The following is a 17,611-nucleotide window of genomic DNA, read 5'->3' on the forward strand; positions in this document are numbered from 1 at the left end:
GTAATGGTCGGAGTCAATGATCTTAAAGGTCTCTTCCAACCAGATGATTCTGTGATTCTGTGAAATATGTGTGTACGCATTTCTATATATAATTGCATAAACCAAAGGGGCATTTCTAGGCACTACCATTTCAGCAGTCCTGTCCGGACTGTGGCTGCTCTGCCCGCAGTTGAATTAGCCCAGCCAAGAATCAGGAAACCCCCAAAGACAAGAGAGATGAAGTGAGCAGCTGGGCAGCCTGTTCGTTAGTGATCTGCAGCTGGAGGACTGGTGGTGGGGAGCTGTCGCAGCACCAGAGCAGACAGGTTTGCTGAACTGCACCACAGGCGCCGGGAATCTCTGCTGACTGATCTGCGTACCCGCCCTTGTGGTGCAGCTCGTGAGGTTCTTTGTGGCTGTACTGAAAGGAATCCTCCCTGAAGGGGAAGCCCAACTGATTCGTAGGCCGTTTTTTATATCAGAGAGTGACACTAAAGACACTGTCTGTTATAAAGTGTAACTTCTACGTTTCAGGAACCATCATGACAGCAAAATTCTGGGGGAGATGTGCCTTTCTGTCCTTGCACTTCTGTAGAGTTTTGTCAGGGGAGACAGAGAAAAAAGCACGGCATATTGTATGAGAGTTGGCTGGTTTGTCAGTATGTTAATTTTGCTAATTAATTTTTGTTAATTAATTTTTTATGGTAAGGGAAAGCTCCATTAAAGCAAAAGAACGCTGTCAAAATGCGTGCACATGAGCTGTTTCCTGGTCCCTTGCAGAATTAGTGTGTTGTGTGTATCCGTTCATCTGTCTCTGTATATGTGTGTATATGGTATGAATACAGATCTCTACATACATTCGTATCTCCAAATAATATAGTTTAGTAAATCTACGTTTTATTTATATGTAAACACCAACAAGAAAGTTTTCTAGTACATTCAGGGATTTGGAGGACTGGCATTAGTTCACCCCTCCCTGAAGTAAAATGCACTATTGCGAATAGAGATGTGATGTGCCTGTGGAAGAAAGGTCGCGTTACCTCAGGTGCTCCGAGGAGGGACGGCTTTCTGCGTGGGCAGTGGGTAACTGCACGAGGGCGCAGACTTACTCCCTTTGTCTGAGTGTAGCCGTTTTCTGTGATTAACAAACAGCTTAGGCCAGCTTTAAAGGAAGAGTGTAAGATGCAAAACTCGGTCACACATTTGTGAACATGCAGGAACGTCTAGTGATGTTGTGACTAGTTTCTGGTAATTTTAAAAGTCTGGTTTGGAATTTCATTTAAAAATAGACATTGAGGTGCCTGTGGGTATATGAGGTGGTTGCTTTGGTGGCAGATCTTTGGGTTTGCCAGCACACGGGGATAACTGAAGTACAAACAAGAACAGTGCTCTTGATTTCAGTGGGGTTTTTCATGTGCTCACAGTTCAGGTGTGTTTAGGTAACGGGTTGAAGGATTGATGCTTAAAGGGGCTGAGGGAGCCTGAACAGTCTCAGAGGTTTTATGGCCATGGATTAGTTGTGTGTCGAGGTGTGTTCTTGCTTTAGCTGCTCTGGTGAAGGACAGGTGCATTAGCTTCACACTCTAGGTTTGTGTTTAATGTGTCCCGTACCTGATGCATTGCACTGTAGACTATTGAAATCTGAGTTATTTTTTTCTCATTGTTTGTTTTTTTTTTTTCCTCAAATACAGCGTGAAATAAGAAGCAGCAGGTTGTTGTTGCAGAACAGTGGAAAGGTGCCAAGTGAGCCCGTACAGAATGATCAGGTATTTTGGAATGCAGATTACGGAAAACGGAGGTGTCTTTTTTTTCATGGCTGAAATAGTTGGTGTTAGTGTAAGATCTGGCAGACAGAATACTGAGACTCTGGAAAAACACAAGAAAAACTCGTTACTACAGAGATTTTTCTAATCTATGAATCTTGTAGGAATGTCTTTGGATTACTACTGACTGTACTGCCAAGCTGCAGTACTGTCACCCAGCAGATGCTGTGTGGTGTAGCTGAGCTCAAAAGACGCTCTCAGATCACTCTGGGAATCAGTGCTCTCAGCTTGTCTGTCCTCAGTGGGTCGGGGTGATACAGGCAGGTGACAAACATGCAGGATGCTTACTGAGCTCAGTTTGAATCGTTGATGTTGCATCATCATCCAGAGAGCAGCTTGGTTTGGTTTCACATCTCATCAAATGAGCAGTAGCAGTTCTTGGGTGGGAAACCTACTCACAGACTTGCTGGAAAGTCGTGCTGAGCCCTTCCTCCGTTGGCAGTGCCCTTTGCTTTGACTCGGTGTGGGCTCAGCTCTCCCCGTGTGGCAGTTAGTACCTTGGGTGGCAGTCTGAAAGGATGAGCTTTGTCTTCTGCCGTAGCGTGTGCTTTGGTGGTGTTACACAGCACGTGGGGTGCGAGTAAGTCATATTCAGCGAAGACTGTGTGGAGAGGAATTTTAGGGAGAGAATTAAATTAAAATTAGGGAGAAAATTAATTAAAGTGGTGTATACATATATGACACTCCATATATGGAGTAATTGGAAAATAATAGTTCCAGTTATTGGGGGAAAAATAGCTTATTTAGAAATAAGATTTTACTCAGTCTCTTCTGAAATCTGATTACTAAACTAATTTTCAAATTGTTTAGACAAAACAAGCCTTCCTGCTAAGCCTGGTAAGTTTACAAAGTATTTAAAAATCTTTTTTTTTTTCTTTCTTATTCAAGTATGGCAAAGGTGGTCTCATTTTCCTTTTTCTTTCCTTCTAAGTCCAGCGTACATCCTGATACAGGCAAGATAATTCCCGTTATGTTTAGACCTCCGGGTAAGTTCCCTTAAGAGGAGTTTGTGTATGTGACTGAAACACCAGAGGGAAATAGCTCGCTGTAAATAGCCGCTGTGGTGCTGTGGTGATACTCTTCTCCATACAGAAAAGCAAGCAGACTCTTTCTTCTGTTAGTTGCATTGTCGTAGCTGATGAAGTTTCAGTTGTTCCTGTGGCCCTCTCGAAGTACTTTTCCTGCAGTTTATCTGCTCATCTAGATGGAAAGAGCCTGACCAGTCTCTGTTTCAGCATGAGTTCCCACGTAGAACAGTCCACCGTAAGCTAAGTTTTCCCTGGGCGGCTGTGGCTGCTGTGTGCGTTTACGGGGGGGGCAGATAAAGTCTGCTGGGGGTGATGTTAGGGGAGCCGAGACAGCTCAGGTTGTTAATCAGACATAACCATCCTGAGGCTATGTGCTCATTATCTGGGCACGCATTACCCCTGGCTGAGGCAGCCTCTGTTCCCCGCTATCTCTTTCTGAACAGAGAGTTGAGTTTCTGTTCAGAACTCGGTTATTTAGCTTCCAGGTAGCCAGGCTGGGTGGAGGTCACAAGGGCTCCTTTTGGAGCCTTAGGCTGTCACCAGGTATTCTGGCTTCTCGAAGGAGGGATGGGAGACGAGGGTTAGAATTGGAGCCGATGGTGATGGTGGCTTTTTGTGGGCAGTGTTAGAGCTGCGACTAGAGAGGGAAATTATGGGAATTTTCTGCTCAAAACTGTCCATCTAGACTCACAGCAGTTATTTTTACTGAAATAAAGCTCTCTTTCTTTTTAGCCTTCCTGCCCATGTCTCTTCCATTGGTGAGTAATCATGAAAGATGCTAATGTACCATGTGGCTCACATTTTCCCAAAGCCAGGGAGGGAATAGAAGGATTTAGGCTTCTTTAGTTGTATTTCCAACACAAGTTTTTTGAAAGACAGGTGTTTTATGGGAAGCGCTGCGTAACCTTGACATTGAGCCCTTAGGGAATCTCATTGGAAGTCCAAACCTGTTACCTGCCTTCCTTCAGCAGTGCCCAGAGAGGTTTCAGGTCAGCTTTCTGATGGGAGGTGAAATCCGCTCAGCATTGGGAGCAAGGCCTGGTTTTGGTCTGTCTCAAGAACCTGGACCTGCCGTAGGAAGGAGGCAGAGCCTTTTCTTCTGTGTTTCAGACCCAGAATATGATTTTTTTCCCATGTAGATGGTGCATTCACAAGTAAGAAATGCTGCTGTCAGGAAATTACAGTGCTCAAAAATTGCACTGTTTTGTTTCATAAGATTTATAGCTGTAATTATATGCATGTGTATTCATGTAGATGTGATTGCCCTTCGTTTTGTACTGAGATATGTCATTCTATATAGAGATTACAGCATGAGCCTACATGGCACTGCTAGAAAGGATAATGACAGTCTTGGTGGCCGTGAAATTCAGTGAGAACAGTACTAAATTTGTCAGAAATACCTCTTTTGATATGTTCAGCTTCATGCTCTTTCATAGATGTGGTTAGAGTCAGCGCTGGCATCGTTCATCTACTGGTATTAAATGAAGTACTGATCCTCCTCTGAGGCTCTGGACCTTCCCTGCCCTCCCCGTATTCTGTATTTGCCTTATCTTGATTGACTCTGTACTTTGAGAGTGCTCCACACCTTGAGGCTGGTCGGTCAGACCTCAAGAAAGACTGTGGTTTATTAAAACCAAAGTTCTTTTTCACTGTCTGAATTTCGGAAGGAGTTGGAAAGTAACTCCTAAAATCTTTGATATTAGACCAATTAGATCTCATATTTATATCCCCGCTAGTCAAAACAATCTGACCCTTTCTCATTCACTTCTTTAATTACTTTTTTATTACCTTAGTTATTTTATTTGTATCTTCACAGATAAAAATGCATTTTTCACTCTGAGTAGGAAAGCATCTTGCTCAAATATTCTTGCAGACAGTGTTTAAGTCACTGTGTCTCTGTGGTTTGTATTGGACAGAATGTCACATCTTAGCTGCAAAGGGTGTTAGCCTAAAATCAAGGCAAACGGTTTCGGGTGCTGACTGGAGCCATGTTCGCTGCTGCAGGTAGTGACATGGCAGTTCTCTGCGTGACCTAGTCCACCGCTGCTCCCCAAAAACTTCTACACCCATCAAACCTAATTCTTTTGTGGGGTTTTCTTCTTAGGTCATTGTTTCGTCTCTCCCGCTCCAGGCAAAGCAAACATTTTTTTGTCAGGTAATGGCCTTTTTCTTTCTACATTTACAAGTCTTCTAGTCTCCATTCCAAATTAATTGTTGCTTATAATCTCTTGTTTCTGCAGTTCACGTTCCACATGTATAACACAGTGTTCAGCCTGTTAAATGGAAATGGCACCGCAAAGGCTGAAGTACGTGTCAGTGTTATTTTTGAAACCATCTTAATTGTACAAGACCGTTGTGAACATGGTTTACAAGTATTTTTCAAAAGCACTTATGTAGTGTGTTTCTTCTCTCTGTAGAAGTACTCGGTTCAAGAAAAGCAGGTGTGGTATGGCTTGGGAGCCATCTCCTACGCAGCGTGTGTTGGTGTAGGTATTTGCTCACGGATTGCTGTCCTAATAAGCTCTCCTGAGAAGGAGTAGGCACTGAGACACTGCCAGATCTCCTTCAGCCTTCAGGACTGTGCTCTGAAGCTCCTCTCCGATGTCTTGCCCCAGAATTGTTCAGAATAAGATCATTCTCCTGATCATCTGTCAGCCAATACCTTTTTCGGCTTCCTCTGGTGCTTCCTCTTCTGTCCTTTTCTTCTTATTCTGCAAACTTAGAAAATGGGTAGCGAGAGGAAGTGGCCAGAGTTTACAAACACCGAGTAACCCTCTGGGTTGTTGTAGCTGATTTTTGATGTGGTGCTGTGGAAGACGTCTGTCTCGTTCTAAACAAGAGGTGAAATCTGCACTGGGTAGTTAGCTCATACCCAGCACCAGCGCAGCCATGGGAATACTGCACTGCATGCAGGTTATTCACCTTCCAGGAGGGCTGGATAGCAGAGGGCTAGATCTGTGCTGTGCTGGAAAGGGAATTTGTGGTTTCCAGAGTTTGCTACAGCAGAATGAGCTCTGGTATTCTCATGACGCTCCTTGCACATCTAGGTGCCCCTTTAATCCACTTCCTCACTCTCCACACTAAACAGTGATTTTTATCAGCCTTCTGGCCTTAAAGTATGACTGTTCCTGCTTTGGTTAGAGGTACTTTCACCTCTGTCCACCAAGCAAAACAGTTGGGCCAGCAGCGCTCAGGCTTGGGGAGGTCTGGGGAGGCAGCCGTGCCCGTGGGCGAATGTGGGAGTTCTTCCCTTTGGTCCTCCAAGGGAGACTCTGAGCACTAGCTGGTGTCCTGGCTGTTTATTCCTAAATGGAACTTCCTGCAAGTGTCTTAGGGGAATGTAGAAACTGCAGAGAATTAGGGACAAACGCACAAGGGCCCCAGGTGTCCTGTTCGGGGGAGAGAGCAGTGTCACCAGGCAGCTGGACAAATGTCCAAGGACTGCTAGTCAGAGGTAGTTGTTTTCCTTTTTCTGTCTTTGTGTTCATGCTGCTGTTGTCCTCTACATAAGAATTTCATGGTTTTTTTATGATAATATTTTGTATTCTTACCTAAAAGAGAGCAGTACCTTCAGCAACGTGTGTATTTTGTTGCAGTGCTACCCCGAGGCATTTGTTTGTTTTTGTAGGGGGTAACGGTGTTCTAAGTCACAGGTCTGTTTTCCTAAGCTGTTGCACATACTGAAGTACTGCACAGTTTTTTAATAGAAGGTGCCTGTTTCCTCCCCATACCTTAGGCTCTGCCTCTCGTCTTCATGAATCGTTACACACTGAAGAGCCCGTTAACACAACTGGTGGTCAGAAAAGTTCTGCCTGCTCCCCTCCTTGGTGAGTGTAAAGAAGCTGCACAGCTGCTCTGAGGGCCGTTCGCTGCCCCCATCTGACTGCAGGATTTTCTTGCCCATGCACAGATGTGGTCTGACTGTTTCCTGGCTGCCTTCTCTGCCTGCCTTTGCTGGGTACTGTCCTTCCTGTGTGAGAGTGAAGGCCCGCTAATCGGTGTAGCTGACCTCTGCTTGGTGCTTGTTGGTTTGTAGTTGGGCACTGCAGAGCGCTCTTCTGGCCTCTGGGAGCCCAACGTGCAACTGCTTCTCCAGAGGTATCCAGGGATGCAGTTGGCATTTTTCTTTGGCTGGGACATTATCCCTGAAACCATCAGGACTGGCAGGAGGGATCAGGGGTGCAACAGCACTCAAACTGGCACGACCTGGTGTGGCACATACATGACACCAGAGCACGACACAGCTCTAGACATCGTTCCTCACTCAGGGCTGGGTTGTGGCTGGGTGTCTAGCTGGGTTCCTAACCAACTGCTGACAGAGCAAAAGGTGAGAGTTGTTACAACAGAGTGTTACTAACCTTGCGAGGTCGTGGGACGTAGTTCATTACTGGAACAGCTCTACTGACATGGTGAAGCTTCACCAGGACAAATTTGACTATTTGATGTCATCAACTCTTTTTCTGTTGCCATTGAAGTTTTTTTTGGCCTTTCCTAGAGGGAAACTGGTAAAATTAAAACAAATGTCCTCTCTGCTGTTCCAGAGATGGTCGAATGTGGGATGGCCAAATCTTTCCAAGGATCTGCATAAGATATGACCCGTTTCCCTTGAAGCAGGTGTTAAAATGTGCTTCCGTTTTCTTAAATGTAGAAAGAAACCTGAGGTAATTGATTAGTATTAGTCCAGCATTTGAGAGTTGTCATCTGCTACGCCGATGTCTTTATTGAACAGCCCTGCCAAAAACTGATAAAAAGAGAAATCCACTATTTCAAACAAGGTCAGTTTGCCAGACTGAGCCCTCTTATGCCTAGACCTCGGTCTAGAAAAGAGAAAGGAGAAAACCAGCTACGTGACAAACTCCCATTTGGCCTTTATAAACGCCAGTGGTTTAGGGTTGTGTTTTCAGTGACTGACTGTGGGATGGGTGTTTTCAGGTACCTCATAAAGCTGGGTCTGGAGAAGACTGAAACATTCTCAGCTAGAGCCAGCTGAAGCACTGCCGCTTGTGACAGACACACTGCTGGGCAGAGAAGTGCTATAATGGAACATACTAGAGCCAGTGTTGCCCTGGCGCCCTCCCTTCCAAAGCAGGGATGCAGCCTTTACTTCACATCTGTTACATTCAGGGCCTTCTTTTCGGTGCTGGATTTTGTGCTGACCAGTACAAAACCCATCCACAACACAAACCGCTCCCCTTTCTCTTAAGAACAAAGCGCTCTTGGTTTGAGCTGGATGGCAGTGACTGAAGGCTCCGAGTCCATAATGCTAAAGCACCTGTTAGGACTGGGCCTTAACATCTCACTCAAACTTCTGAAACAAAAACGAAGATCACAAGTAGATTTTTATGGGTCTGCCAGGGTATTCAGTTGTGAACTGTTGAACTGGCAATATAAAATACAGGTAATTATGAATGTTACTATTGAGAGTCTTTTTGAATCTTTTGAAGCAAAATCCTCTTTAACTCTGCAGGCTTGACGAGTGCTTTTACTGTGGCAGTGGTGAGAAGCCCCGAATTTGAGAATGGAATTGAAGTGATGGACAGGAATGGCAAGGTTGTAGGAGTGTCACAGAAGGCTGGTGAGAAGGTAGGTGAGGGGGTGGAGGCCTCTCTTGACTTGCCTTTCATCCCCTGCCGAGAACTGAATGTGATGCTTAGAGTAGACACAGTTGGATATGTTGAAATGAGGAATCCCAGCTCAGGTGCTGAATCCTTGGGTAGGTTGGACTAGTCTCTGGAACTACATTGGCACCTGTCTTGTGTCTGCATGGTGGGGAGACTGCCCAGCCCGTTATACCGAGTGCCAGAGTTGAGCCACAGAGACACCAGCAAAGGCATTTTTGCTTTCCCTGGTCACCTCAGGAGACAAGACTCCTGGACCTTCTTCTGATGGGACACCTCAGAGGAAAGCCTTGTGTTGTACATATCACATGCACCTTCTGTAGTGGGAATATCATTTAAAGGCTGCGTGTCCCGAAGGGTAATGCCCTGATCTGCAGGTGTGCTAGCGCATTTTATCCTTGGGCTCCAGCTGCTGACCAAGCCGAGCCTCTGTTTGTTCCTTGCCTTGCTCATCAGCATCCACTGTAGAGCCTGGCATGGGACTAGAGCAAGGAGTCACATTTCATGTGCTATGACCCTCCCTTTTTATGCTGCTCTCCAGAGGGGAGGAGACAGCTAGATGGGCATAAAGGTTTTTGGTCAGCTGGAGAAAGGACTTCAGATTTGACACAGAATAGTTAGGATGCTCAGAAAGTATAACCAGCAAAATTATTGTCATGGTGGGAAATCTCGATAGGGCATCAACAGTTTCACCTCCCTTTTAAGGTATTGCGTAGTCAGGAGAGGAGAATTTGCCCCTTGTAGATGTTCAGTTTCCATTTAAGAAAGAATTCCTCTAACAAATGCTTTTATCCCTCATTAACCTATTGCTTGAAACTCCAGAGCATTAGGGACAGACCTGCTCCCAGAAGCCGTATTTGAAGCTGCCCAGAGCACTGCTTTAAGAACATTAATTTTTCTCTCTCCCTGGAGGCCGTTAGAGAAACAGCGTTGTCAAGAGGGATCTTGTTTGGGACAACGTTCTTCCTGCCACCTGTGCTGATGTACTTTGTGGAAAGGTAGGAGGCACTGCAGAAGGGCCGGGGGGTACCTGGGCAGTGTGTGTTCTGGTTTTCAGTCTGGCTGCTACCATTTGCCAGTTTTTTCTTGGGTTTGCAGTATCGCTTGCCTTGGTAGAAGTGATTATTCTGTTCAGCTACTGTGATTCACTTAGAGCATTGGGCTATGTCCACGTCCACGCTCTGAGGGTTTGCAGGAGGTTGTGTAAAACTGTGAGGGTTTCCTCTGCGCTCCCACGCAGGAAACATGCTTGTGCTCTTTGCCAGCACCTGGGTTCCCTGCCTTGATCCGAGTCCCAGTGTCTGGTGTCAAGGTTGTTAACAGCCCTTAGGTTTGTTATTTCTGAAGAGGTAAAATGACACTTGAATTTGAACTAAAAGTGGATCTCAACTTCCAAGTAGTTTTCCATCTGTGGTAAAACATATTCTGGCTTTTGCAACATTTGGAAACCCTGGTTCGTAAGAGGAATTCACTGTATGCCTTGGGAGAGAAATCTCAGCCTGCCCCGAGCTCCTGGCTGGGGTCACCTGTGTCATGGACATAATGCAGGAGGGGGCCATCTGTGTCCTGTAAGTGGGTATTGCCTAAATCAATCCCCTGTCCCCTATTTTTTAGCTTAAGGGACTCCTGTTACCAGAAAACATAAATGCAGATGTAAAATAAAACTTTAAATGTATTTCGAGTAATAAAGTTTTGCGCGAGGCGAAGCAGGACTGCCGAGAGGAACTAAACCTGACAGGAAAGAGCGTAATGCAAGGAAAATCTTTGTCAGAGAACCGAGACACTTTAAAGCACTATTGCACTTTCTCTTTTGTCACTTTGACCTTGCTGCATATTTTCTTAATCTTGTGTTGACAGTCTGGGCTTGGAAAATGCTGCAGCTAAATGCAAAACGAAGAGAAGGAACAGGAGGTTAGGAGTGAGAACGTAGGAAATAAAGCAAGGAAACCTCTTTAGGATTCGGGCGAGCATAGGGCATTACTTATTTCAGTGCAATTTCAACCACTAAAATAGTAGCTAATGCTCTTTGTCTCACTGTCAGAGTTTTTTTCAAGTCCAGACTGACACACTGACTTTTTCGATGTCTTGGACAGGGCAAAACTTGCAAAAACTCCACGTGTTTTGGCTACAGTGAGAACAGTTGTGGTTTTGTCAGTACTAGCAGGGATGCTGCCGGTTTCACTTAGTCTTTTCCCGCAGTGTGGGGAGGTAAGTCCTTTCGCAAGAGCTGATTTAGGATTCTAGTTGCATTAATTAGCCATTCTGTAACTATGGCCAGCAGTCTTAAGGCCACGTAGAAAAAATCAGTAGGATGAATGTGGCTGTGCCTCTAAAAAGGGGAGTGGAGAGGCTGCTTGTGAAGGCCCGTGTGCTCGGCAGGAGCTCTCAGGACTTGCTTAGCGTAGGCTGCGGTGTGTGGTATTTGTGTTTACGCTTTTCAATGCCCATTTATCACTTTGACAACAGTCTGGAGCAAGCAAGGGCAGGAGAGCCCTAAAGATTAAAACCACGGCTCTTCCGGCACTGTTTTCAATCCTGCTGGAAACAGGAAGGATGTAAATGGGAATTTTTAATTTCATGCAAAGTCAGCGTGATCTCATTGGAGAGGGAAACCAACTCACGTGTGACGTCTCCACGCTGCCTTACTGAACTGTAATGACAAAATGACTGAAGCGTGATCTGTTCCCTGGGAACATCATACACCTTCCTGGCAGGTTTGACATGGAGCCCCTGAACCCTGGGCTTTGGAGAAGGCCGAGTGAGAGAGGAGCCTGGGTTCCTTCCTGCCTGTATTTCCTCTCCCTCATCAGCCCTGTCTGAGTTGTCTCAGAAAATCACAGACTGAGCTCTTGCAATTTTCAGTGGTTTACTCTATTTGCCTGGATTTTCTGGCACTGTAATCTCATTTTTTAGATTTCTTAATCTCTTATGGCAACAAGGATAAACTGGACATAAATGAGGGGACTTGTGAGAAATTATGTACTGGCTGGTTCCCTTTGAGCTTCCTGTTGCTCCGCCCACAGCACAGTTTGTCCCGGGTGAGTCACCCAAATATATGTATGGTTGGATTCGATGATCTTAAAGGTCTTTTCCAACCTAATGATTCTATGATTCTACAGTGAATGGACATAACATCACTAACGCTCTGTTTAGATCTCAGGAGTACCTCTAATTTTAAATAAAACATATTTCTCCCCTTATGCATGCACATGTAGAAAATGTCAGAGAAGCAAAAAAAAGCCCCAAACCCCAAAAAATCCCTCAACCCCCCAAATAAAGAACCCCAAGTCCCGTGCAGTCTTGCTCCTGAACCAGTATCTCAATTCGTGCGAAGTTCAGTGCAGTAAAGAGGACTCCACTTACGGGGCCGTGGTGGTGATTCCCTTTTTCTACGCATTGCAGATAAAGCGCGCAGACCTTGAACCGGAAATCCTGTCCTCTACCGAAGAAACGGAGCTTTTCTACAATAGGGGAATTTAGGGACTGGCCTTACTAGGTAAACTTGTGCTCTGACTGACGTGAACCCTGAGCGCATCCACAGATTCAGGTGGCATCTGCGACCGGCTGAGTCGAGGCGTTACGGTGCAGTACATACCAGACATGGTGTGGAACGGTGCGGGCGATAAAAAGGCAGAGCCCCAGCCCTGGGACAGATCTGTACGAATAACTCGATGCTGTAAATGGTATTTGTACCAGAAAGTGCTGTGACACAGCATTTGTCACAGACTCTTCTGTGCGCCTCCTTGCGTGATCCGTTTCTTAATTAAAAGATGACTGAATACAAAAGCTTGTTCTGCTGTTGCTGCAGCTTTTGACACGCTGCTTTCCCAGACCACGGCTGGCAAAGGCATGAGCAGCAGCAGCCTGCTGGGTGAATCAAGCTGGTTCCGAGAACACATGGTATGGTTGTATTTAGGAACAACCCGGCTGAGGGAGCGTTAAAGTGATGCTAGACAAAGTGACCCTGGTGGCAGTATAGTGTTGCTTAAATGTAGCTGTTCAAGGAATGTTCAGGAACTGGGTGTCAGACTTGGCTACAAAGTGACTCCTGGTCTTTCTTGACCCCCTTGAAAGAAGTTTGGAACTGGTTTTTAACACCAAAGCCACGGGGCAATCCCGTGGCTGACAGTGAGGGATCCCCACTTTTGCAGGCCGACAGTGTTTATCCAAACAGAAGAAGCTGTCTTTTGAGAGGGGGCCTCTTGATCCATGCAGTGATCAATTTTGCTGATGATATGAAATTATTCAGGGGACCAGGGCTGTCTGCGAGGAGCTGACAATACCACATGTAAAACCGGGTGAAATACCAGATGGGTAAGCGACAAGTACTGAGCTTGGCAAAGGGGATAATCCAGGTTCACGGCTGGGCTGGGAGGTGGCCACTAGCACTCGTAGGGGTAGTGGCAGGTAGCTCAACATGTCATTGAACTTTGGGGTTCTTACCAAAGCGCATTACGGATGGTAGAAGTTGACATGAATTTAAGAGAATGGGCATTTCCGTCAAAGGGACTCCCTTGAGGGAACCAGCAAAAGAAGTTCATAAGCTCCATACTGCTGGAGAAGGGGTAAGTAGTTTATTTGCCTGCTCTCACTCTGTTCTTGTGTCTGCTTTCGGTGGCCACTGGGGTACAACGTTTGGCTGAACAGATCTTTGGTCTGGCCCAGTACAGCTGCTGTGATGGTTTGCTGCCTTGCCACAAAATCAAGCTCAAGCCTCCTCCGGGGGAACAAGGTAGAAAGAAGCTCCCCAGCTGTGGTAGGACACCATGGCTGTAATAACCACTGGTGGGGGTCGTAGGAGGGAGGGCTCTAAGATCACTAAGATGTTCTGTGAGGTGCTGTAAGGCTGCGTGTGACAAGGATAAACACACACTAAACAAGGTAATGACTGTCACAGGAATAGTTTCTCAAGTTCGGCCTCCAAAGTCTGCCATAGTTTAACTTCCTCAGAGCACAATACACGGGTCGCTGCTCTCCTGTTGCTGGAGGATTAGCTTTCTCTTCACGGTGTCAGGGAACCAGGGGTTGCCCAGTCCCCGCCACCCCTATGGGAAAGCAGCAGCGCAGGGCAAGTAAGGAAGACCAGCAGGCCTGGTCTCTGGCAGGGGAACAGCTCAGCCCAAAAGCACAGCAGCAACAAGAGCAGGAAGCAGGGGTTTGAGTTCTGCCTTTTCTGGGCCTTCCTCTAACAACTGACTGCTGGGAAAGGTCAGACAAGGCAAGAGGAGCGGGGACCAGCAGCCCGTTCCAAGGAGCTGTAAGGCGAGGGGAGCCTGCCGTAAAGCTGTTCCAGGAAGGCAGAATGGATACTGCCTGTGAGCTGCCAAACCGATGAGTGGCAAAGAGTTTGCACTACTTTTTTAAAGGTAGAGGGTTGTTTAGACCTACTGAACTCAAGGGGGATCACTTAGCCTTGCCTTTGTGGGTCATGTTCTTAAGTACACAGTAAAACCCCACTGGAGTCAACAACATAAAAGCCGTGGTGCTGTGTCAGGCCAAAGGTCTGCCCAGCCAAATGGAGACACGGGGACAACAAAGACCACATCAGCTCTGCTGAGCTGGGGGGACACAAGGCTTGCCCTGCCCTTTTTCCTTAGATCCCACGGGGTCCGGTGGAAGAGGCACGCAGGCTCAGTCTGCCTCTCTCAGTGAGGCGTTTGTCTCCTTCCCCATCTCTGGTAACGGTGGCACAGCTGATATCCCAAGGCTGAATCTGCTAAAGCTCTACCTCTGTATTAATCCTGTTTCTCTAACATACCAAAGGCAAACTCAGATGTGGTCCAATTCTGCTCTCAGTATACATGAACTGGCACTACAGTGAAGACCCCACTCCTTTTTTAAACATATTTGAAGAGTGGTTAAAGTAAATGCTAGTGGCATGAACCGCAGTGGCAACGACGGAAAAAAAAAACAAGAAACCAACAGCAGAGCAAAGCCAACAAACTGAAGATAGGAACTTTGAATCATCATGGTAACTAGACGAGCTGTAAATTCCCTGGCACCACACTTGGGTGTTTTAAGCAAATTGATGTCATCACAACCCTGTGAGTAAGGCATGTGGAACAGGTCTGGTCATCGTGCCTGTTGTTACAGCTGCCCATTAGCAAACTCCACCGGCTTCTTACTGACTCCTCCCGTTGAGATGGGCCTTGTCAAGCACAGCCCCCGCAGGGTTATTAAATAGCTCTTTCCTTTCCCCCACGCTCAGAAGCGTTTCCATTGCCCTAAACAGAGTTTTCCAGAAGAGGAAGGCAGGCACCCATCATTTAAACTGTCAGCCTGCGTGATTCAGCTGCTTCCAAAATCAGGGCAGGGAAAATGCTTTGCTAAAACTGCCCTGGCATCCTTGGTCTTGGAATAATGTCACTGTGAGGCTAAAACTAAAGCTGCCAGGACCAGACACCTGGTAGTCCAGAGGGATGAGGTGAGCGAGGGGAACAAGACAGACAAGCGCAAAAGCATCGTGTCTGAAGGACCTGGGAGGAGAGTCATCACCTACAGGAAAACCTTCCCCTTTGTCACCTGCAATAGATGAACAACATACCAAGGTCCATCTCCTGCCTTTAGCACCAGCTGGTGTGTTAAGAGATGGTGCCTTATCGGTGGAACCAGTTTAAGGTGTGGTGAACTACACCAGATGGAAACTTTCAGATCCAAGGAAAACCTGCGTCTCAGTACAGCACAGTATCGCAGCAGTTCCCTGCCCCCGAGCTTGTCATCTTGAAATTTAGGAATATGTGAGGCTTCCATGTCCCTTTCATGTAGCTTTAAAAAAAAAATTTAAATCAGCCACTCCCGTGTTCAGAAATACTGAGATCAAAGCATTTCCTCAGCTGGAGCTTGTGTCCTGTGTCTCCCAAGCCTGTCACACTGCCTGGCACTTTTCCCTGCAGGCCACAGGGGTGGAGGAAGGAAGGATGCAGGCGGGGAGGGAGTCCTGCTCGCATGTGGCTTCTTCTCTGCCAGACAGCAAACCACCGCACGCTGCACGGCGTCACTGGAGAAGGAGCTGTTGCCCCGTCTTTGGAGTCTCCTCCTGAGTCTTGCATCATTTGGCAGCAACAAGGAATGGCCTCACCTGACTCAAGATCCCTCTGACTCAGACTCCAGCCAGACAGCTGCCTAGGGAAGGGTGTAAAGCGGCCCGAGGCAGCTGTGAACTTACAGCTTGGTTTTTATGTAGAAATGTAGCTGCTTCAAACGACATCTCACCACAGACTATTAACAAATTCTCCTTAGCCCTTTGGCAGCAGCCATAGGTCGAAAGCAGCAGCAGGCAGCAGTTTTAAGACAGATGCTGTCCCATGTCCTGCGTCAGTTTGTCCAGGTTACACAGCACAGTATCACTCTCAGAGAGAACACTCCTCCCACTTCTGCCTGCAGGGGAAACACAGCAGGCCGAGTCACTCCAGGAGGAACAGCCCAGGGATGACAGCGCTAGAACCAGCACAGGCTTACCCCGAAGGGAACGGTACAGTTTACTCCACCAAATCACCACTGAAGGGACCGACTGTTTGTCCTGCTCCCTTTGCAAGCCTTTGCTTGTTACCTGCCTTCCAGTACCTGCAAAGGAAGTGCAGATGTGACGCTACAGCCTCGTTCACACTAACTGGTCCACGAGGGCAGTGAGCAAGGCGGAATGACTGCTGCCCTTTCCACGGGAACTCAAGGCTTTCGAGAGCTCTGCGTGCTGCACGCCATCACTCACCATTTCATACTCGCCCAAGAACAAAAAGGTGGAAAGATGAGAGGGCAGGAATGACGATTTCATTTTGCACCATCTTTGCTTCTAGGAGGAAGACGGACGGATGTCATCTGACTGCAAAACCAGCAACTGCAACACAGTCTGCTCGTACGCACCCCAGGAAAGGGAAGCGAGAAACAAGCTGAAATCTTCTCCTGTCCTGACCTTCCGGGCTTTTCTATTTTATTCTAAGCCCTTTTGAAAGGAAATAGTGTCAGAAGTCATTAATAAAATGCAAGCACACTCAGACAGTCCTTTGAAGTACTGAAGCTGAAGGAGGGTGGTACTTTTTTCACGCTGCTGCTTTCATCAGCACAGACACCAAAGCTGTCTGAATGTGTAGGAGTACATTTCTGACCTAAACATCAAGCTGTAACTTAATCCCAGTACTGCAAAACTCAAAGCCAAGGCCTGTGACTCAGTGGTCACAACTCTTCAAGAAAAAACTTATATCAATTCAAGGGCAGGCTGTTGAGGATTTTAATAGGCACAAGCATGCTATGAGTCCAGTTCCTTAAATGCAAAATTATATTTCATTTGTTCTGCACAAATATTGGAACACAAGATCTAACACAACACCAAGATTTTCAACTTAATATTTCCAAGAGAGAAAGCAAAGTCAGCATTCGCTAATGAGCTTGGAGCTGAGCTGCTCTGCTTTTCGTGGCTGGCTCTAACACCCACGCTACCTTAACGATACACCTTAAGGCTTTTTGTCAGCAAGAAACGATGTGAGTTTCGTCACAGTTACAATGTGGTGGTAAGACAGCAGACAGAAAGCATGTTTAGGTTTTTCTTGGAAGAGTTCTGTTTTAGTGGACTTTAAAGTAGGTCCTGAATTAAATTTTCAACGTAATTTTACAGTTCTGCTCCTCCAACTGTTGTAAAAGTCCCAAACACAAGCAGCAATACTGAAAAACCATAAAGAAAAAATATTAATGGGCAAACTGGGGAAAAAACCCACAGAGCACTTGCAGGTAAGTGAAGGCAACTGCAAAACTGCGAAGTATTTAAAGTAGAATTTGGCACCCCCGAAAATAGGAGATTATTCTGAAGCACTATGCTTTACTGACCGTAATGACCTGCCACTTCACACACAGATGCCACGTTCTACGATAGATTTCCTTAACGTATGATCCATCGCAGGATGACCCTTCTTCATACCAAGATTGCTCGCACATAGTTCATGAAGAGCTCTACCAGTCTCAGAATAGCAAACATCCAATTGTTTAACAATATAAATATTGATTACTAAAGTTTAATCATAAGTATAAAATCTCTATGTAAAACCACAGGCTACAGCCAGTCTGTACAAAGGCCAGGGAAAAGGTTATTTTCTCTTATAACAAAGTGCTATTGCAGAACTGACTGATTTGCTGTGGATTTCTGAAGAAATACAGATTGACTGGCTCCGAGGCT

The sequence above is a fragment of the Buceros rhinoceros genome, unplaced genomic scaffold, assembly GCF_000710305.1.
Source record: "Buceros rhinoceros silvestris isolate BGI_N320 unplaced genomic scaffold, ASM71030v1 scaffold23247, whole genome shotgun sequence".
Lineage (NCBI taxonomy): Eukaryota > Metazoa > Chordata > Aves > Bucerotiformes > Bucerotidae > Buceros > Buceros rhinoceros.